General features: G+C 46.6%; 1 long non-coding RNA gene across 1 annotated transcript; it reads right to left on the bottom strand.

Annotated features, from left to right (window-relative positions):
• Positions 1-543: 543 nt before the first annotated feature.
• LOC141931176 (uncharacterized) lies at positions 544-8,171 on the bottom strand. The gene is made up of 3 exons (XR_012625520.1): positions 8,138-8,171; positions 3,842-3,924; positions 544-577 (listed from the first exon to the last, which is right to left on the bottom strand). It is a non-coding gene; the product is annotated as an uncharacterized LOC141931176 (long non-coding RNA).
• Between the last annotated feature and the right edge of the window lie 15,007 nt (positions 8,172-23,178).

Below are 23,178 nucleotides of genomic sequence, written 5' to 3'. Positions count from 1 at the left end.
TTGTAAGCACGATGATGACAGTGAGGATAATGTTTTTCTTGATATCATAAGATTAATTACAATTAAGGAATTACAGTGTTATGGGTTCAGCATGGCACACGTTAAATAGACGGAAAACTTTCCAGGCGATGAATCTCCACATATCACTTGCGAGCTGGAAGTCCACATTCATGTTCAGAAGGGTGTTGTAACAAGGTCCTACAGGAACTAGCACAGGGGCTCTGTGCTATTTAATATTTGTACTGATGACCCAGGAGAAAGTATAAAATAGTCACAGATAAAGCTTCAGGTGGCAGAAAGACCTGGGGAGATGATGGAGAGGTCTTATTGCTGTTATAAAGCAGCCTGGCTCATTTGGGAAACTGGGCAGAAGCAAACAATATGGATGGTAATAGGGATGGGTGTGAAGTCAGTCCCAGTGGAGTAAAGGCTGTAGCCATAGCGGGGGCACGACCGTGCTGGGAAGCAGAGAGACGTGGAAGGCAGGGGGTAATCAGCACTCAGCGTGAAGGTCCACAGCAAAGTGTCAGCCAGAAGTACTGTGTTCAGTAGTAGTCACAATTTGAGAAGGATTTTCCTAAATTGAAGGAGATATTTAGAGATGCACCAGAAGAAAGATTAGATAATGAGATGAAGTCAGGGTGGTGAATAACTCTGGAAGTTCCATCAATCAGGTAAACTTAGACAAGAGAAGGTTAAGGACGAGTGATCCTGAAGTGACCAAACAAGGTAGAGAATGTTAATACTAGAGGTACAGTAAGACCTAAAACTAAGATCAGATGATAAATGTATTCAGCCTACAAATAAGGCTGTTTGGTTTTTTTTTTTAACAAAGGACAACCTTGTTAAAACAATGAATGAAGGATTCTCCATCACATAAATTGAAAAATAATAGCTGGATGTTTTTATTATGGGTACAGCCTAGTTCAAATGTGAACACAAGGAAGTCGATGGTATGGAGGTCAGACTACGTGACCCAATGTTCCTTTGGGACATTAAACTTCATCAGGGTAGGGCTGTGATGTGCCAAGATAATATGCTGATTTATCTCATCTATAACAGGCTAAGCTAACAGGGACCCAGTTCTCTCTCACTGCCTAGTGTTGCCATCTGACATGGATAAAATCACACACGTTCTGTTAACTGGAAAAAAAAATAATTTACTAAATCTGTAGCTTTTCACTTCTGCAGTGAAGGCAGCTTCTTCTATAGCCAGTTGTGCAGCCCAAATACTGAATTCCTGCTACAAGCAGTCAAAAGCAGCATTTCGTGAAGATCTGTAGGGGCTGAATATGTTCGTGGGAACCATTAGAAGACATAGAAGGAATGCAAGCATGTGGTGAAGATCTTCATGAGGGGAGATGTGCAGATGAGTAGATTGCTCTTAACAGTAAGCACTCTGGTTTTCAAGTGCTATTATTGAAGCAGCAGTGAGCCGTTTGAACGGGCGTTAGGAAAGAAGGATGAAGTCCAGTGACTTCTTTCCTTTGTGCGTTTGTTCCCATGTGCCTTTTGGGGGGGATGTCCATGCCTAGTGTCCCTGGGATCACCAGAACCTGCTCAGCTCTGTGTTACCTCCTTTCCTCCAGAGTGGAAACAGGTAACAAGATGTTAAAAAATTTCCATCTCATTCCACATTGTTTCAGTGCCTTTTAGCTCTGCAACAAAAGGTGACCTGCTGAACTCTGGTGTTCAGTATTTCAGCCTGGAGACAGCTGTTAATCAGGAGCACAGCTAGACTGCTGAACACAGCCATTTCCCTGCCTGTCATCAGGACCAGGCTTTACTGCTCACCCTCACCCGCACTTGCAAACATTTCCTTTCAAATGCACAGCTGATGTTGCTGTCAGTCTACACAAGGTTTTATGTACAGCAGAGGTGCAGATTCACATGGTCATTATTCCAAGTTAGGGAACTAATCTATGTCATATTTAACCTAGTTTTCTCTTGGGATGCATAAGAGGAATTGGGATCACTGACAAAGTGGCCCTGTTCCACTCTTTTAAAAGCCAGTGACAATCCCTTATGTCCTGTCAGTGCCTAATTACATCCTCCTCAGGTTCATGTAGACACAGATGTTTTCTCTCGGTGAGTCTTCTTTTATTTCTCATCTTTCTCTGTGAACTGTCATTTAATTTTATGAGTTTCAGAAGTGATTATATGGCTGAAGTTTGGAATCTTTCATTATACCCCATGAGATATCTTTGCAAAACCTTCTCACAACAGTCTAAGCTGTGGAGGCCAATGCTACAGAAGTACTTTTTCTTGCAGTACCTAATTAAACTCCTCATCACAGACATAAACAAGTCCTGGGAGTGATGAGAAGCGGGGAAGCCATCGGTGCCTATCAAACCTGGTAGTCCAGGCCCAGCCTCTGACAGCTCCTGCTTTGTGGACTGCCAAAAGTGAGGCAGGGTCTTGAAAAGAAAGATCACTTTATGCTTCCCTGGTTTCTTTTAGTCTCTCCCAAATTATCTACAAGCCATCCTTCGGCAGACACGTATGGTCATTCTTACATTGCAACAGAGTATTGCTGACATACTCTGTCTGCCGTATACTACTGTGTGTGTAATACCTTAACCAAGTGTCCTTTATGCTCTCTAGTGACTGGAACAAAAATAAAGGTTTGCTGAAGTGAGAAAAGTGGTTTACGAGGCTGCCACCATTGCTACATTGCCAGGTCTGATGAGTAATCTTACAGCTCCTCCCTGTAGCTCATTCACAGATGGATGGATGCTGCAGCTGTGTCTGAGCTTACCAGGTGCTATTTGCTGACTTTCCCCTGGAAACAAGTCGTAGAGGGCTAGTCCCTGTCTCTGCCACCCCAGCATTGGGTTACTGCAACTGCTATGGGGCTCCAAGATCTTTCACAGCCAGTGCCACACAGCCATGCTGGGAAGCACTGCTGAGTCTCACAGCTCATTTCACCCATGACCTGCCGCGGTGCCAGCTGCAGGGAAGGTCCCAGCAGCCCCGCTGCACACAGCATGATGAGAGAGCAGCCAAATTGCTTTGGAGCCTGAGGAGTTGTGCTGCTTTCCATGCCTTCACAGTACTGATGCGGCTGCAATTAGCACAGGCTCTGAACATGGGTCCCTCTGCCTTTACGAAAGGTGTGTCCCTCTGCCCAGCAGCCAGGCAGGGATGCATTAACCTTAGAAACATGACCTGACACACCTGCCCTCCTGCAGACAGGTGAGAAGTGCCGTCAGGGGACTAATCTGGCAGCTTTCAATCTTTTCAAACTCTTTTTGTACTTTGCTCTCAGGCACTGTCTTGCATTTTTCTTCTAGGAATTAAGTGTTGAAAAAGCCAAGAGTATGAGACATGCTCTAACATCAAACTCAGTGTGCAAAATGCTTCTGACTCTGCAAGATGTTCAGGAGGGAAAATCTCCCTCCTGCCATGCCCCAGGGCATGAACTAACACCTGGGCCAAACCTGTGACAATCCTGACATCCCAAAGCTCAATGGAGAGGCTGTGTGGTTGCGTTGCTGTTGGGCCAGGCTGAAGTGTTGCATGCATCAGAGGAAGAGCAGATGGGTAAAGTGCAAGGAGGTGTGTATTTCAGGGTGCGCTTCTGTGTTAGAAATCCTTGAGCTATCTCCAGCTGCACTGGTTCATTTGGGAGGTTCACTTAAGTACAGCATTACTGAAGAGACTGCCTGGGATCAGGCAGCAGCAGAACTGTGGCATGACTCTGGAGTTTCTTGGCCTCCCCCTTCACCAAGGAACTGACCCAATCCTGTAAGTTCAGAAATTGTCACCATTTTGGCTGAGCTGCCAGAGTGTGCTGTTAAATGAGCTGGTCACACATGGATCTTACGGATTTATACAGCACCTAACACTGGGGCTGAGGACTTCCTCAACATCTTGGGGATCCATGCCATCAAACTTATCCTCTGGACACGGGTTCTAATGAGCCTAGAAGAAAAAAAAAAAAAAAGCATGAGCTCTCCTTATTTCTGAGATTCCTTCTGGGTGAAATGTGGGATATGCTTCCCTGAGATGTGCTGTTGGGAAGTTCGGGTTTCACAGGGCTCTCTACAGTGCCTGAAAAGCACAAAACTCTCTAGATTCTAAGCACTGATATTCGTTATTCCTGTTCATCCCTGTAGGATTCAGCTGCTTTGTGCTGGACGTGGGCTGCGTACAGATTTGTGGGTGCTCCATATTCCAACCCTAAGCCAACCAAAAGCATGTTGCTCTGCTGCTTGTTGCAGAGAAGGACAGTCTGAATAATTTGTACCTGCTGCTATGGCACTAATTTCATATTCATCTGCTAATATGCCTAGCCACACACATTAAGGACTTTAAATGTGATATATGTTATTAATCCTGGTATTGAATTACAAATTTGCTCTGACTGGTTAAAGTGCTGTGGTGTCTGCCTCTCCCTGGTCTGTACACAGAGCTGCTCCATTGCTCCTGTCATGTCCTGCAGTCTGTTGGCATGATCCTAGGGAAAAGTTTAATTGGGGGCCTCTCTGAGCATCAGTCTGGTTAAGGACCTCAGTGTTAGGGTATTTACTTAGCTGAAGCACTCAAAACCCCTGCCCAAGAAAACTTGTATTAGAATCTGCTCTTTCTTGAGATTTGCTGTGCTTACAGCTCAGGGGATGCTACAGAGACACCACCTCAGGTGACTTCCAGAGCTTCTGTTGCCATCAAAAGCATGAATAATGGTACCTGAAGACACAGAAAAGCCAGAGGTTTCCCAGATGTTCTGGATCTCTGCAGTGGCTGATGTTCGCACTGAGTTCTGGGCAAAGATTCATGGTGGTGCTGACCTGCCTGGGATAAGGCCCCGCTATCCCCATTGCATGCTGTGCTTTACACATCACCGGCTCACGGTGGCCAGAGGGCTGTGCTGAAGGAAGTGGATGAGATATTGCTTCCTTAGCGGCCAGCCCCCGTGGTTTGTATAACAACACACTCTTCAGAAATCAGCGTGCCATTTGTCCTCTATTTCCAACACCCAGGGAGGAAGGAGACCAATGACAAATACCTTATATAGACCTACATGAATGCTATCAGGCTTTTATTATTATCTCCTGGATAGGTTATTATTCTGCTCCCTTGACAATTTCTTCTATTCCATTTCTGTTGGCAGCTGTGTTTGTCAGCTTGCTGCATTATTAGCTAGAGGAGCTCGGTAGGTTTGGAGGTTTCACATCACGTTAGAGAAGCATGCAGCTTCTCCACATCACAGCGCCCCAGGGAGACAAGGGTTTGTTGGCTGACCTCAGTCTAGGGGATGTATGTGGCTGTAACAGAGGTAACCTGCTGAGCCCTTGTTGTCTCTGTACAAATGCCATAGGCTGTTTTCTGTGTTGTTGAATATATATAAACAAGAAACAGAAGCAACCTGGATACATGAGATGGGGAGGTCTGCTTTGCAGGAAGCACCAGAAAAAAGTATTTAAAGAGGAGGCTCACATGAACAGAAATCATTCATTTTTAGACAGCCCTCTTATTTCTGAGGATCTCAAATGACTTCACTGTTGAGATCTAGGCACCAAATCTGTTCACAGTCCATTTACTCTGTTATCTGGCCTCTGCACAGGGAGATCAGATACGTCCAGGAAAGTTGATATAATCCACAGTCTCTTCTCACCGTGCCTCTGTTTCTCTATGTGGAAGTGAAGGATACTCATGATTCTTCACCCAGTGAGGACTGGATATTAGGAAGTATTTCTTTGCAGAAGGGGTTGTTGGGCGTTGGAATGGGCTGCCCAGGGCAGGGGGGGAGTCCCCATCCCTGGAGGGGTTGAAGAGTCGGGTTGACCCAGCGCTGAGGGATCTGGTGGGGTTGGGAACGGTCAGGGTGAGGTTCATGGTTGGACTGGAGGAGCTTTAAGGGCTTTTCCAACCGAGATGATTCTGTGATATTTAAGGAAGTCTCAGTGACTGCCCTTCTTTAACAGGTTTGTTTATGTCCTTAGACCAGCATGTCTTATATCCTCAGACTGGTAACAACAGTGCTGCTACTGCTGTGCATATGTGACTCAGGTGCTCTTGGTGGCGGATTACTTAATTGCTTCCCGATGTTACGCTGTTAGAAGTTTTCTTCTGCTCTAAAACAGGAGGAGTTTAAACTCTAGACACCTGGGAAGACAGCCAAAGCCCTACGGCCTTTCTCCAGCCTTCTCTATAACCTGGTAGCTGCACCCATTATGTTTCACAGACCACCAACCTGGGACTGCTGTATCGTTTTAACAAAAGCAGCAAAAACCAGAGCAAAATTCCTAAAGTCTTCAGCGATTTGGGAATCTGGCCAAGCAAAAGCCACTCATGCAACCCTTCTCAGTGCTACCTGTGAGGAGGCAATAGTTAATATTTGCAGGGTCCTGTATCCCACTGGCCTTGTGCCCATCAGCACCACGAGCTCTTGTTTGTACAGCAGAGTTGCATCTCATCCTACTGCCTGATGGACAAGCTCCCTTTCTTCCCAGGGCTGGGCTGTGCCACAGAAATGGAGAGATTTGTATTCAAGCCCAGCCGTCGCTGTGCGATGTGATGCAGTGACAGCCATAAAGTTCCTAGATAGAGTTGTTACATGATTAATAACAACAGGAGCAGCTTAATAGATAAAGCCATTTCCTTTACCTGGGATCTGTTCTGGGAATTACTGCTGTAGAGCTTGAATGAACTGAACAAGGATATTATTGCTAATTAGTGTGCATGACCGCAGCCCGGTACTGGAGGCTGCTGCTAAATGGCCTGTCTCACCGAGTGCCTCTCCCAGCCCCTGCGGGAGTTGCGTCCTCCCTGGGAGCCAGCATCAGGCAGAGCCAGGGTAGGTGCCACCAGGGAAGATGGTGTCAATCATAGCAGTTATCCTTCCTCATTGTAAAGGGTTCAAATATCTAACACTGTGTGAGGCACTCTGGAGTAATTTGCCCTATTGAAAAAAGATAAACTGTTCTTTCCTGAGCATGACGCATGTAAATACCATCTCTCTTTTGAATTATCTGTGAACCCATATATTAATATTCATCTTTACCTCCCTTCAAAGAAAGAACAACAAAGCACATCAGTGATAGATCTCCAGTAAACCCTGACCTGTTAAGCAGTCCTCAGGTTGGTACATGCTGCTGCCAAACTGACAGAAGTTATTCTGCCTCTATAAAGGGGCGAATCAAAACAACCCAGAGCATCCTGAAACTCTTCCTGAGAAGCCTCCTCAGGGAATAGGACCCAGGACACCTCTCTTATTTTGTGGCTCATGCCTCAAACCACTTTTCAAAGGTAGCAGTCTCACTCAATTCCAACTTGAGACAGGAGAACAGAGAGCATCAGTGCTGGGAGGTGGTGGGCCCCTGCCTCTGCCAAAGCAGCTGCAGGTCCCAGCATCTCTCATGGAGTAGAGTGAAAGTAGTAAATGCACTTCCCCAGCTCAAAATGCTACACCTTTGCTAGCTGAAAGACCATGTCCTACTGCTGACACCTTCCCACAAGTGACAAAATTCAAATCATTAGTTTGGGGCAGATCCTCACTACCAGAGCAAGACACAACCCAAACACAGGATGGAGCATTTTTTTATGAGACTTTTTCTCCTGTCTCATAAAGCACTGACCGTGACTGTGCATGTCCCTGGCTCCCTAGCTGTGGTCTGCAGATCACTGGTGGCCCAGGAGGCTCTTGGAAGCGGCCTACAGCTGGTACACAGGCTCATCACATCTGTATGGTGCTCTCTGTGACAAGCCAGGTGACACAAGGATATTGTGGCCCAGGGAAATGCTGGCAGCTCCCTGAGGTCCAAATAATTTGGGGCATGTGAATTTTGAAGGGTTAGAGGGAGACTCTGCTGTACAGGATTTGTCTCACCCCAATTTAGAAAGTGATAACTGTGTTAGGACAAGAGGAACAAACTCAGTCAGTTGTCCTAGTCACTATAGACAGAGACCAGGCAACTACCCAAGATGAAGCTCAACTAGTTCTAGGTTGGAGCATGAAACCAACAGCTGAGTCAAACAAAGGGTCAGCAGAAGATACCACTATTGCCCCATTTCACAGAGGAATCTGGACTAAGAGAGACAGAAGGTCTTGCCCAAGGACACAAGCACCTAACATCACCGCCGTGACAGCTTGTAGCCACACCACCCTCTCCCTTTACAGATCATGTCACCATACCCTGTCCCCTTCAGCAGCCAACCTTCCCTTCTTCCCCTTGCCCCGCTGTGTGGAAGGGACAGTCCTCTCCCCTGCAGCTCTGCTCTGGAGCACAGCGTTTCTGAAGCTCTCTCTTCATTTCAAAACAACGCTGCGATGCATTAACTTCCTCTCCCCTTCTGCTGTAACTGCTTATTTGGCTCTTGTTATTGGATTATTTATAGTAATTCTGCAAAGTGTTTTGGAATCAGTAGAAGGGCACAGTGCTAAATACAATAGCATCACCTCGTGAGATCTGACATTTAAAAACAGGGGATCTAATTACTGAAACCAAGGGAGACAGCAAATGTCAGGAAAAGCCAGTGGCTGTTGGCTTGATACTGTGACTCCTAAACTGCTGCCTGTGGTCTGCAGCAGGCAGAGGAGTTGTTTGCAGATCGTGATTTTTCCTGTGGAGCGCACAGCCTGGGAGAACTCTAGCACCTCTTCAGAGGATGCAACATGTGCTTCTTTTTCTAATGCTGTCTGAAAACAACAACGTGAGGCTGTGCATGATCTTGACTGATGGATAAACCTGCTACCACTGTCATTCCCAGACCCTTTTACTCAAGTTGGGAGGGTCAAATACATTCTAGACCTGATCCCAAGGTTCCCAGCCAGACCATCTAAAGCAAAGAGTAGCTTCACAGCCTGCTTTCTCACAGAGGATTTCCAGTGTGGAGCATGTCCAAGCTGTCTGAAATAGTGCAGCTGTCTAAAAGCCCAAGTTAATATTCATGCATTGTACAGAATTTCAAATACATCCACCTCTCATCAGCAACGTCAAACTGTCTTGACAGTTAATGAGCTAGGCAGACTCCAAACCAGCAAGTTGTAACTGAATAAATATGATAAACAACCTGTTTCCAGATGGCTTTTTATGTAAAACTATTTATGCAGTGTTGATAGATGGCAAATTTTATGCCAATAAATCCTCGTATTTTAAAACATTTGCCTTCTTAATTGCCCAGTTTACATGTAAAATATGTTTATGTGCATTGCTAAGTTGAAAAGTGACATGGGAACGTCTCTGGACTGAGTAAGCACTATTCCTGCAGCAGCCCATCTGTCTGGGCTCGTGAAAAGAACAGTGTCACAGGAATGTCACCTGTGAAATCTTGTACATAATAAGAGTCAGACTCTGATCAAGGCTGGCATGAGAATATGTGTTGCTGTTAAGCTCCTGTCACTTGCTAGATGGTGTTTGAAGGGAACTTGAAGCCGTGACCCCACAGGGTGGTGGTAACTTGAACGCTGCCAAGGAGATGCAGCCAGGGGTGCAGCCAGTGCTGGGAGCAAGACTGCAGTTTGTCAGTGGGTGGTGGTGCTGCTGCAGGCACCAGTCATGGAGCCTCTGCTTCACATCTCTAAAATGGGACAGCTGGTACTCTATCTCATGGGGATGGCTTTGGGGTAAGTCCACTGATGGCTCTGAGATACCCTGACCCTGCAGGCATTGACATCGGGGGGGGGCGGGGAGAAGCCAGTTGTATCCCAGCACTAGAGAGTCTCTTTGCAGTCTCCCAGGATCTCTTTACCACTGAGGAGTTCCAGTATATCAGAGAGAGGACACTATGCTAAAGCAATGATGGCCCAAAACATACAGATGAGAAGACGAATGAGTCTGTGTCTTTGGTAGCTGACCCAGGCTCACTGATGCCTTTTGCAGCTAGGTCCTCCTTGAACCACCAGTTTTGCTCCGGGCTGTCTCTGCCACCTGCATACTGCAAGGGCAGAATCAGGACCACACACTGGTTGGTTTGTCCCTCTGTCCAGTTGTGCAGCCAGTCCTCACCACTGCGTTTTGGCCAGAGGTTGTCATCTGAGCACTTTGCACTGTCCCCTAGAGGAGAACGCATCCTGCCTTCTGAAGCTTTACCAAGCTTTCTTCAGGGCCGGCCAGATCCCCCTCTCCGTCCCCATCACCCACAGGAAACACAAATTGCACAGAAACGTCCAAAATGCAGCAGGAGACACTGAACATCCTCCAGCTCTGGTGGAGCCTTGATCCCTAACCACCAAAGCTCCTGGTGACTACAGTGGGATCCTCCATGGGGTGCTGGCTTCATCCCAAGGAGTTCAGTGATGGCAAATGCAGGAGAGACAGAGCCCTGTTATACACATAACCTTCTAATGCAATTAGTTCATGGTTTATCTGTGTTCTTATTACTGGCTATTTGCTCTAATAGATTCAATCATGTAAAACATTAACATAAATTGACACCAAGCAGATTTATCCCTTTGAAAATGTTTCTTCATTTAGGATTCCTGATAGTTGTTGGGCTCAACTCTAGAGTATATGAGTTGTTTTATTTAGCCTTTAACTCATTTATTGGGTATTTATAGAAGAGGGCTTCCCTGAGCAGTAAAACCAGAGGGCTTTGCGCACAATAACTATGTCCTTCTGGCAGGTTTATTTTGGTTTATTTCTCTAAGGGATAGGTTTGCCTCACTCTGTTTTCACCTTAACATTGCCACTAAAGTCATTAAAACTAAGTCTGTCCCATTATGTCTTTGGTGACGTTCAGGCACTGTGGTCCTGGCTGGTCCTTGCAAGGCCGGGACTACGCAGGAGGCCGGGGCAGACTCCAGGGCTCATTGCTCTCTCCCACGTCGGCACCAGACGTGTATCAACCGACTGAGCAGCGTGGGTAAGTCTGGCACCGCGTGAGCAAATGTGCAGGGACAGAGCTGCTGAATCCCCCAGCATTCCTCTTCTCCAGCATTAAACAGGAGCCTCCACCTCCCCCATTGGCATCACTGAAACAGAGAGGGGTCTGACAGCATCACACCCCCGGCTCGCTGCAGCAGACAGCCCTCAGCCAGCACGTCATAGCAGGAGGCACGAAGTACTGAGCAGAGACCTTGTGCCATCCTCTTAGATCTCTGGGGGAGCTCCAAGGGGTTTTTTAGCTTAAAGAATAAAGTATGCACCCAACCAGCCTCCCATTAATCTGGGTGCCCTTATCCTGTCAAGAGACCTAGAGTTTGAAAACTCATGTGCAAGGTGTGTGATACTGAACTAACTTTTAAAATGGTTACCTAATGCCTGTTCTTTAAAAACAGCCTTTTCACCAGTAGAGGTGATGGGGTGTTCTTATATGTCTGGATGAAGTGAGGGTGGCTTTCTGTGCCCTGTGAGTGTCATTAGATCCTGTCATGAGTTTTTCACAGAGATACAGGTTCAGACCAAATAAACCATCATAAAGGAAAATTAGTTTCGATGAGTCTCAAAAAAACAGGAAAAATAATTTTGGAGAAAACTTTAGGCATTGTCAAAATTTTCCATATTGATTTTCAAGCATTATTTTGACTCTGAGTCGAGAAAGGCTTTAGTTTCAAAACATGATTAATCTTGAACAAACCAACAGGCAAAGAAAGAAGAAGAAGAAAAGTCAAATATCATATTCATCTGGAGTTTGTGAATATGGGACATATGACAGGTCATAACTGTACTTTGCTGTGCAAAAATGCATGGTTTTCAGAAAAAGCATGCTTGGCAAAAAAAGAAGGAAAAAAAAAAAAGAAGACAGACTGAGATCTTGACTTTTCATTGCAATTTGTCATGGGGTTACTTCTTGTTGTTTTTTTTTTTTAAATATGAAGAATTTTTACCAGATGAGAAAACCATTTCCCATTTGTGCTCCAGTTATCACTGTGATGGGCATTTTTAGATATGAATTTGATGGAAGAAGGGGGTGGAGAAAAGTCCAGGACCTTCTGTGTTAACTTGCATGTTCTGTGCAGCTATCAACTGACACACTGCATTAAAAACCTTGAAGTATTAGGATTACTAGGACAGTCACATTTACCTGGGCCAACGTAGTACACAAAGCTTATAGAACAGGGGGACAAGATGCTCACACAGCATCTGTGTCCATCAGGAGCTCCCATGGAGACTGTATTAAACTGGGATTGATACAAAGCAGCCTCACTTCATCTCATTTCCCCCAGGAAGGGAACTACTCCTTTACTACAGAAAGGGAACATCTCCCATCTCCATCACCATTTTCAAATGGTCCCACAAAGCCTGACCAAAAGAGAAGAGGCATGGGAAGATGACTACCCAGCCACCACCGCAGGCACGAGCCCATAAAGCAACAGCTCAGCTACAGATTCTCCCATCTCCTTTTTTCATTCCACATTTCAGTGACATTTGAGAGTCCTCTCAGATTTTAAAACACATAGATTTTGACATTTTATTACTTGCCTGTCTCTGTTTTATGGTTATTAGGATGAGTGAAAAATTAAGGTTCCTGGAGGCTGCTGTGAAAACTTCTATTTATTCAAAGGGCATGTAAAAAATGGCTGCATCCCCTGTAGGTGACATAACGAGATTTAGGATCATTTCAGGCTCTCAATTGCTTTGCATAATGAGCATGGTACTTCCAGTATCAGAAGCTCAACCCCAAGTCCTTTCTGCCCACCCAGTAACTCTCATTTCATCCTGCACGTGCCTCCAGAGTCCAGGACACCCACCTGGCAGGGGCTGTGGGCACAAGGTGATGTCCAAATTGCCTCACATTTGTCACAAGAGTCCACAGTGTTGTGATTTTAAGGTGGGGTGGGTGGCTAATGTATGTCACCAAGACAGCACAACCCATGTGTGAATGGTCCAGTAGCTGAGGTCTGCGTGAAATCCCGGGGACTTGCTGAAGACAATGCAGATAACAAAGCCTATGATAAGAGATCATATTTTCATTCTAACTTTCATGGTTCAGACACAGATCTGTATAAATTGCTCTCATCAAATTATTTTATTACAGGGATCATATTTTGGATTCCACAGTTCCACAGCAGCTCCGGCTGGAGGAACCACTCCAACCTAGGAAGGGGAATGTCCTTCAGTCTTGCTCTGGTTTAGGCTGTTGAGAACTAGGTGTTGGAAATCCAGAATGAAAAGTATTTCTGTGTTGTGAACTGCAGAGCCAACATCAAGCTGCTAAATCAGTCTCCCAAGAACTCATAAAAAACACAGGGCTACAAGTGATTATACCTTCAGGCAGCCTTTGCCTACATGTTGAGAAAGTCATTGTTTGCCCAGGAAGGTCTTGGAGAAGCCAAGGATTTAGGCAGAACAATCCCAGGAGCAGTAAAGGTCTCTAAGCCTGGCTCTCACTCTCCCTGGTAAAGGTGAGGTCTCACGATCCGACGGTTAGGAACCGACTTTGAAAGGAAAAGGTTAGATGAATACTGGGTTTCACAATCCCATGGAACACTGGACTGAGGGAGCTTGTGCCTTTATTTTTTTAGGTCTATTCTCCTTCCTGGAAGTGAGGAATTACTGGGTCATGCGCTGATGAAGTCTGCTAAGAAAAATCTCTCAGTGCCTAAATAAGTTGCTTGACAAAGGACTATACAGGCCCAGGTACCGTCTTAGAATCACAGAATCATTCAGGTTGGAAAAGACCCTCGGGATCATTGAGTCCAACCCTCAGCCCAACTCTACAAAGTTCTCCCCTACACCACATCCACCAACAGCTCATCTAAACGACCCTTAAACACACCCAGGGATGGGGACTCCACCCCCTCCCTGGGCAGCCTATTCCACCGTCTGACCACTCTTTCTGTGAAAAATTTTTTCCTCATGTCCAGTCTAAACCTCCCCTGTTGGAGTTTAAAGCTGTTCCCCCTTGTTCTGTCATTAATCACCTGTGAGAAGAGACCAGCACCAACCTCTCTACAACGTCCTTTCAGGGAGCTGTAGAGAGTGATGAGGTCTCCCCTCAGCCTTCTTCTCCTCACACTGAACAGTCCCAGCTCCTTCAATCTCTCCTCACAGGATTTATTCTCCAGGCCCTTCCCCAGCCTCGTTGCCCTCCTCTGCACTCGCTCCAGCCCCTCGAGATCTCTCTCGTATTGAGGTGCCCAAAACTGGACACAACCCTCCAGGTGTGGACTCACCAGTGCAGAGCACAGGGGGACTGTCACCTCCCTGCTTCTGCTGGTCACACTATTTCTACCGAGGTGCTCTCCTGTGCAAATGGAGATGAGCCAGGGACATGCATGGCAGCACACACCCGTGGCCCAGCTGGGACCCTGGCTGCTCTGAGCCATGCCACCATGCTTCTCCTCCTCCGTGCACTGCTGCCTCTGCCTCTGTCAGACCTGACACTACGCCTTGCTCCCGCGGCTGCCTGCCAGCTGCTGACTCAGCACATAGATGTGGGAGCTCCCAGATGGACAGTTACTGCCAGAACAACTGACCCACGGTGGATGTGGATGGACTGCAGCAGGGTTCTTGTTTAGGAAGAGCAAGGGGAAGAGCACACGTTCGTTCCCCTGTGATTTACCTGGCAGACTGTGCTGCTTGGGGTGGCCGCTCCAGCACTGCTGCCTGCAACCACAGGTGTGAGTCAAACACAGCTTCGAATCTGGGGGGCTAGCTTCTCTCAAGAAAGTCCCTGCTTCCTGTGAAGCATCTGGAAAACCAGATATCTGGAAATGGCAATAGTTCAGGTTACCTTCTGGGGGAGGCTCTACCAAGATAATGCTTCTTACAGGGCACTCTGGAATTGCTGTAGCAGGACAAATGGGAAAAAAAGAAGAATTTTTGGTTGAAATTTGTCCCAGCGAAGAAAAGGCTTTTATGTGGCAAGATACTACATAGGCCCAGGAGGAACCTGTGCAAGACCAAAGGTTTATGGTGGCTGAGCAGTTTTTGTCTGTGCCCTGCCTTCAGGGGCCACCACTGCCTGAGCTGAGCCGCCCCACCAACGTGGCACTTTTCTGACTGCCCTGGCTGCGACTCGGCATCCGTGGCTGTGGGCAGCATTCCTCCTCCTCAGGCAGATTTCCTCAGAGCAGCAGCTCCCTCATGACTGGTGGATTATCGCACTGAACTCAGAGCCCCTGGGTTCCTGGCTCTGAAGAGGGCTCCTTGGAGGGCCATGACAAGTCCCAGCCATAGGATAAGAAAATAAATTCATGGCCAGGGGAAAACCCAAAAAGTGCTTCTCTAGGACACCTTGTATCTGCCTGAATCTGGGCTTCTGTGGAAATGACTGGAAATATCCTGTGGCCTGGAGCAGATCATCTCCTAATTGCTGGGTGACATCTCCACTGGAAAATCACTTCTGCTTAGGAGGCAGCCTGTCTATACAGGATGGCACCATGTCAGCGTGACAGCACGTGCAACAAGAAGTCTTTATTATAAGTCCTGTGTCTCCAGCCCTTGGGATGCCCAGGCAATGTGGCAAGCCAAAGGACAACAGGAGGTACCCTCTGGGTTTCCCAGTGCAAACTGCACCCTGACACGGATGGGCATGAAGTGCCCCCAGTATCAGACAGGATTCACACACCAGCTAGGGAGTGCTGAAATCATCAGGCACAGCTGCAGACCAGCACGCAGCAGTCCTGGAGGCAGCGGGTCTGATGCCAGAGCAAACCTGTCCATTGGCTGATGGAGCACAGTGTCCATCCCGTGATCTGTTCATCTGCACCCCGGGCTCTCCCACCACCCCATCCTGAGCCACAGGCATCCTGAGAGCTTTTGTTGATGGCTTTCAAACTTTTTATCTGTATTTCTTATGAAATCATTATTTTCTTTGGAAACAGCCATTAAGACCAAAAACAAACAAAGAGGAAAAGCCAAAGGAAAAAAACCCACAAACCTCCATTTTTAAAGAAATTGCCTGAAAAGGCAAAATGTTTCATTTTGGTTTGAACAGATTTCAATTTTGTCTTTCCTGTGAGAGTAAGAAAAGCAACAAACAACGAAAACAAAGTGAGGCTCCCCAGCAAGAACCTATTGCCATACTGCATGCATCAATTTTCTTCTTCAGTGTTTTCCATTTAAAACACAAAGAAACACAACAAAAAATAGTTTCCCGGGTGTTATCTGCCTTGGTCAGGCTCAGGTGTGTGGCCAAAGAGCAGGATGCCCCATGGCTGGCGAGATGAGGATAGGCTCGTGGGGGCTGGCATCGGCAGCATGGCATGGAGAGGCCAAAAGCAGCTCCTTTGCAGCTGAAGATGAGTGAAGCTCCTCCCCACTGCTCCTCCCCACATTTCTCAATGTCGTGTGATTTCAGAGGCTCTGCCTTGTGCTACCTCAGCTCCCAGCAGCTGTCAGGTTTCCAAGCAAGCTTTACTGCTGCATGTGTTTACTTCTCGCCTGAATTTTAACTCCCCAGTCTTCCTAAATAAGAACTGCCTAGAGAAAATGTCAACATTCAAGAGCTTTCCACCCTTCAGAACACGATGCTCTTACTTAGCTCAGCCACGGAGTCTCTTGTACTTGTTTGAAGGATGCCCAACACAATTGCTTCTCCTCCAAGCCCTTTGCTGAGTTCACATATTGAATATACAAGTCTCTTCCCTTTTAATCCAGCCAGAATCCTATTAGCTACAGCATTTTTACAATTCATGAGCCACACCAGGGGTTTGCTTAACACTCATTTGCTAGTCTTTCTAGCTCACTGACAAGGTGTCCAATTAGTCTAAACAGCTCTTAGCTTTAGTAGAGTTAATTGTTTCACATTGCACAGCAGTGGCTGGGGAGTGCCCTAAATTTCCCAAGAGGATTTTTAATTATTGCTGCTATGCCGCTGGTACTCATTCTCCTTCCCCTCCCTGAAGTCTCCCATCACCTCTTGTTCATGTTTTCTTCCATCGCAGCGCGAGTGTACCACCAGCGTTGCTCATACACAATTCACATGCAACACTCATAACCAGTCGTGGGGGATGAATTGCAAAAATTGTTTTCCCCCCATTCTTTTGTTTGCCTTTTCTGAAGAACCACTTGTGGATTCTGGCAGAAACACGACTGGCTCATATTCCCAGCCTCTGCAATTACGGGAAGCATCACTGACGAGCAGAGAAATGGGCACAGAAAGTTAGAAGCACTTGGAATTTGGCTTGTAATATTTTACTAAGAGCCTGAAACTGAGTTATTCAAGGCATGTAAAAAATGCCTGTATGCGTAGGCATAACTACAAAGCATGTTTCCCTACTGGTCGTGGTTTAGGTAGAGACGTATATCTAAACCCAATGCGTAGAGGGTCAACTTCCCCATCCCAGGCAGGGACTCTAATTACATGACAATCATACAAAAGGTGCATTTACACCCCTCACAGAAAGTTGCTGGGGGTTGGTTCCACATGTTGCAGGGGCTGGGGCACTGCCTAGCCTTTTGTGGGGGGCATGGAATAATGCTCACGCCGTGCAGCATTGCTGAGTTTCCCATTTTCTCAATTCCTGATATTTATTCTTCCAGCAAACCAGGGGGTCTTACCTGACTCTCCCCATCTGCATTTCAGACTATGGGCAAACAACAGACTTTTTTTAGATGAATAAACTGGGAAACTGGACACCTCTCCAGTGCCACTGTCACCCCAAACTAGCCTCTCTCTAGAGTTAGAGAAAGAAAACCTTTCAGTTTAATCCAATCTATTTCTTGGGGTCCATTTAGTCCTTTAATACCTTTTCCTCCAGTTAAGCTGATTCTTAAATTTAAAAACTCTAGAAAGTTAAAAAACCACAACTCTTTAGACACAAAAGTTTTGCTATGAAAGCCTGATAATGAAACAGTGCTGCTGTTTCCAAAGCATTTCATCTGGGAAATTCCCAGATTACATTTTCTATTTTTTTTTTCTAATCCTCCCTACCTTTTCCTGGCTGAATTTCCCATTGCTGTTTCAAGGCATTCTTGAATATTTGCTGTTATTTACTTCTTTCTTTCTGAAGTGAATTTTAAGCCTGTGCATGGTATGGAACAGCACAATAAAACTATATGGCAGCAGCCCCTTGTCATCAGGGATTTGGACAGAGATAAGGAGCTGGAAGGGGCAGAGAGAAACCTGAGGGGTGTCTTGGCACTGCAGAGGTGTCTATGCAGAAGCTGTCTTCATCACTCTGAAAAATGACATGAAAAGTGGTCATATTCTGTACAGTGATCCAAGAATAGGAAAGCCCAAATGAGATCCAGAACTTAGCTGGAAAATTGTTACAGACCTAGAAATGGGAAAAAATTGAAAACCCGGAGCCAAGCAGCCCTGCAGCGGGGTCAGCTGTCCCGCTGGTGAAGATTTCATCCTGCAAAAGGGAACAAGCGCTGGCTGGCAGAGGAGGGACAGGGTGAGCCGTGCAAAAGCACCTTTCTTAGGCGAACTGGGATTTGGGCACGACCAATTTTCTCCAAATTCCCAAAACAGGCCTTTCTCTCCCTGCCCCTCATTTCTGCAGTTTATTGTCATATGAGGCAATGCTCCAGCAACGCAGCTCCATCTCCTGCTTCTTCCCCCCCAATTTTTACAGTCGCATCCCTCCCTCTTTTCATTCTTCCACTCTTTTTCTTCTCCTTTTTCTTTTCATTCTCTTCCTCCCTGCTGCTTGGGTTTTATCTTTGACTTTTAAAAATGGAACCTGGCTGTAAAATTCACCATATAGATTATCCATTTTTCAAAAGAGTGCTCTTGACATTATGTGGGGAGAGAATTCAGGAGGAATATATATAACTGCAATCGAGCAAACAGCAAAAACACTTCCTCCAGAGAGTTCCTCACAGTTCACTAAGAAAAAACAAAGCATAGACACTGAATCATAAACCTCCAGCTTAATTATAGACACACAGCGGCATGGTATCACAGCACTGATGTTAGTGCTGTACAGCTACTGCGTGTGTGTCTGCCCAGCATAGGCAAGGAGCTGATGGAGCACTAGGCTAAGTAATTCTTCAGAAACACTCCATTTAGGAAAAGAAGCGGCAAGAACTATTAGCAATTTCAGTGTGTCAAGGAACTGGGCATTTCATCTAGGGAAGGGAGGTGGGAAATCAGTCAAAGTGTTTTCATCAATGAGGGAAGAAAAATGGGATGAAGAGAAGAAAAATAGTAGAAACCTGGAGGCAGAGAGAAGCTAGGAGAAAAAGAGCAGATTGAAATCTTCCTTCCCATGAGAAGAGGGACAGGGCGGAGGTAGGGGGTAATGAGTGGCAGCAATTCATTGGAAATGGTGTGAACTGACTCACTTTTAGAATAACTGGTACATAAAATTTAAAATAAATTTTGTAAATTAAATATGTCTTATAAACTCGAAAGAAGGAAAGGTTTTGCTCAGCCTTTGGCAAACAATCATTTCTCAATTAGGGAAAATCGGCCCCTGTGGTGCTCTCTGGCCTCGACTTTTGGAGGAGTGGCACTGCCATGGTCCTGGGTGAACCCTTGGAGGTGAAGCAGGGGCTGAGCTCGGACATCCCCAGTCTCATTCTTGGCCGGGGGCTGCCAGCACTCCTGGTAAGCTTGAAAGTTGTACACTTGTGCCTCAACCCTGGGCAGCTGTATTTTGTCATCTCAGTGAAAGCCCACCTTCCCTGGCAGTTTAGGATGCAAGAGAGGATCAGAGGAGGCAGGGGGGTACAGACACAAGCTGCCTCCCACTGTTTCCAGTGAGGGGCTCATCAGGCAGGAACAGGGGGATGGGATGCAGCAGCCAAGACACCCACCAACTCCCTCATTTCCCTTTGAGCAACCTCAGACAAACCCGGAAGGTTGTATGGCATATACCTGTGCTGATAAACAAATGCCAGACAGCTTCCCATGGCAAGCCTGCACATTTTATATCAGAAGTTAAATGCAGTATGTTTTACCTCCTTCACTCTTTTTAAGAGCTGAATAGCAGTCTTGTTCTTCCCACAGACCTCTCCAACATCTGAGTGGGAAGCTGTCACATTACAATGTACTTTCTTTTTACTTAATTATATAACTGATACAAAAGGCACAGCTCTGATCCAATTTAAGGCCTAACCAGGTACGTGCAGACAAATAATGAAGACTGTCCCTGCTTCAAAGCATTTATATTTGTAGGACAGATAGACACAACACAAGCAAGGAGGGAAAGGAAAGAGACACTGAGGGACTTGCATCAGTGCAGTGACATCTCCATAGGACTGCGTGTTTAATAGCATGGCATTAGCATCCCAGGGAACCACTTGCCTGCCCCAAGGGAGAGAGTAGCTTGTGAGCATCCCAGCACTCTTCTGTCACAGTGTGCTGAGGACTGGTGGAGATTCTCAAAGCTAAAAGAGAAAAAACAGGTAATGACTTGCAGCACTTCTCTTTGGAATGACCCACCTGCAGCTCCATCCTGCTCCGTCCGCTGCAGCCATGTTATCCTAAAGAGAGGTTCCCCAGATGGGTCAGGCTGTTGGGTTTGGTTTTGGTTTTGCTCGGTTCTGGGGAAATAATTCAAGCAAGTAACATGAATCAAGGTGAGTTACCTTAGAGGTATGCTGGGGGCATCCTTTTTCTCCTCTCTGAACTCAGTTCAGGGACTATGCTCTGTGCCCAGGCAGAGCAGCCGGTTTCTACCAGAGCATCTTCAGGACCCAGAGCTGCCACTGGCAGGAGGCTGGAAAAGCACAAGAAAAGGTGTTTGGAAATCCTTACAAACTGAGCAGATTGTCTGGGTCCTGGAGTGGCTGAGCCTCCTGCTGGTAGTTCATCCGCTGGACTCCAGCCCCCTTCTCCAGAAATTGGCATCAGTTTTCATACAGCAGAGACCTGACTTCTTTCCCTTGGCCTCTCTGCCCCTCAATTTGAATAGCATTTCATCTTAAATCCCAATCCTGTTATGTCTCTCCCCATTACCCCTTTGATCATGCTGGCCTGCTGTTTCTTTTCTTAATAAAGGAGCAAATTTAGCAGCTCAGGAGGAGCTAATGGGCAGGTTCCTCCATCATCCTCAGAACCATTAGTGCTCACATCTTCCCTTTCAGTATGGCACATTTGTATGTTTAATTTAAGAAGGTTATCTGTCAAAAGTGATATCTCAAGGTAGCATTGAGCTGGATAAATATGTCAGAAACAATAGCTCCTGCTGTGAGAAACAAATGTTCAGAAAATTCATAGTTTGGAGGATCTCAAGACTGAGAAAATCAGGCCAGTCTGACATCTCTGTTTCAGAGCCACTCACCGCGCTCTCTCCATCCCCCTCTGGTGCTGTGGCCCTAACAGCAGCAAGGGGCAGAGACCAGCCTGATTGCTCCTTCAGCTCAAAGAGGGAATAGTCCCTTGGGGAGGACAGCAAGGGGGTGATCCCATTCGGCACATTAACTCAGCTCTTGGCATAGATGGGAAACAATCAAAGAAAATAGGACTTATACCCAGAAAGGAGTCAGCATTGGCTTTAGATCCTGGGGGCTCAAGTCCTTGCAGCAATGGTTTCCTAGCAAAGCATCCCAGGAGGTGTTTACCCTTTTAGATACAGATCCAGGTAGAGGTACCACCTCCAGTTCTCAAGTACAATAAAGATGGAGTTGTTCTGGTGCATATTTGTGCCTGTGTCTACTTCACTGACATCTTCTGAAGCATAAAAGGCCAAACAGCAAATCAGATGGTCTCCCCCCAAAGACAGAAACCAGAAATTATGGCTGCCCTATGGCCATATACAGGCTGGAGTCATGTAAGGGAGAGGGGGATCTAGGAGGGCCACAACAAGTGGCCAGTGGGAGAAGGGCATGACCCACCTGCCACATTGGTGAGGAGCAGAAGTTCTCATTTGTGCTCAGGCCCCCCAGTAAATGACCATGACAGGACTGGTTTGCAGTGGTTCAAGCCTGTACTTTGTGGTATCCATCCCACCAGCTGGTTCACTTTGGGTGCCGCCTGATCGATCCATCTGCTCTGATTTGTCTCAGACCCTTAAGCTCTTTGGGTCCAACTTACCATCTGCAGAGCACCCAGCATAAGGTAAGTGCAGGCTGCCCTAACTCCTCTGGATTTCCAGGTGTTATTGCAACAAGAAAAACAAGCCCTGGGTTACAGAGAGCACAAATGCAGTGCAAAAGCCTGCTATTCTGAAAATCAAAACAGCAAGGGTTGCACACAAGTCCCTGGTAAGTATGTGAAAAAAGTCATCTCTAAAACTGGCAAGAGAAGGGGACACATCCTCCTGTTTAATCCCACACTAAAACCAGTGGAATTAAATATCTCCACAGCAAATAAAGTGAGGGACAACCAGGCTGGGGGAGAAGCAGCCTCTCTCAGCCCCTCCTGCAGAGCGTGACCCCTGTTGACCAGCGCTAAGAAATGAATCCCATGCTGGGAAAAACAGGAGCAGCCACAGCCCCAGCATAAACAAAGCCAGTTCGGCTTTTGAAGATGAATACCTTAATCCCGGAGGTCGGCAGGCTAATGACAAGAAATATCAAAGTTAAAGGAGGCAATTGCTTCAATCAGGTAAGTGATTAAAATCAGTCTTTGAAGCGCCCAAAGGTCCCCGCTGCTGCTGTCAAAAAGGGAGAGGAAAAAAAGCCAGCCTTGGGTAAAGCTCAGCTCTTCAAAGTGCTTCCAGCTGCTGGGGAGCTCGGCAGCTCCACCTTGGAGCAGAGCTCACCACTGCTCAGCAGGTGCCAAAATAGCCAGGGTCCCCTCCTGCCTCCCACACAACATGGGGGACGTGGTCACTCACCTGAAGGATGTTCCTTGGGTGGAGGAAACTCAGGGAGGGGGGGAGGAAACGGTTTGTTTTCCCCTTGTTTTCCCTTCCCTGAGAGCAAGGAGTTCAAAGCCCACATTAGAACTGGTAGTAAGAGCTGAATTTGGAGGATCTAGTGCCAGAGGAAAGATGCCAAGCTGCATGATGAAAAACACTGCAGGCTTTCCCCACTGGATCAAATTTGCTCCAAGAGCCACACAGGTTAGCTTTGTGCTGGCTTTATTTCAGATCAGTCACTTGTCTGCATCATTCTCACATCAGTGTGGTCACTGTCTGTTCTCCTGGTGCCAGCAGAAGGCCAGCACAAGGGCTGGTTTTATCTTCTAACTCTGCAGAAAGGTAGTCAGATGCTGGTAACAGATTTGTATCAAGCTTGTGCTGCAGGATGATGCTCAGGTTTGGCTTCAATGGATGTGGAGAGAGGCTCATCTCACAGCATCTGTTGCAGGGCTCAGGAGAGGAACAGCCTAGTCCAAGCAGGACCAGTGGTGGAGAAGACGAAAATGTCTTCTAGTGATGCCAGAATCTCTCCTTGACTCCAACAGGAGCTGTGATGACTAGCTAGGACTAGTTACCCAACTCTGAGA

This window comes from Strix aluco, chromosome 17 (genome assembly GCF_031877795.1).
Source record: "Strix aluco isolate bStrAlu1 chromosome 17, bStrAlu1.hap1, whole genome shotgun sequence".
Taxonomy (NCBI): Eukaryota; Metazoa; Chordata; class Aves; order Strigiformes; family Strigidae; genus Strix; species Strix aluco.
This window is presented reverse-complemented; position numbering and strand designations above follow the sequence as displayed.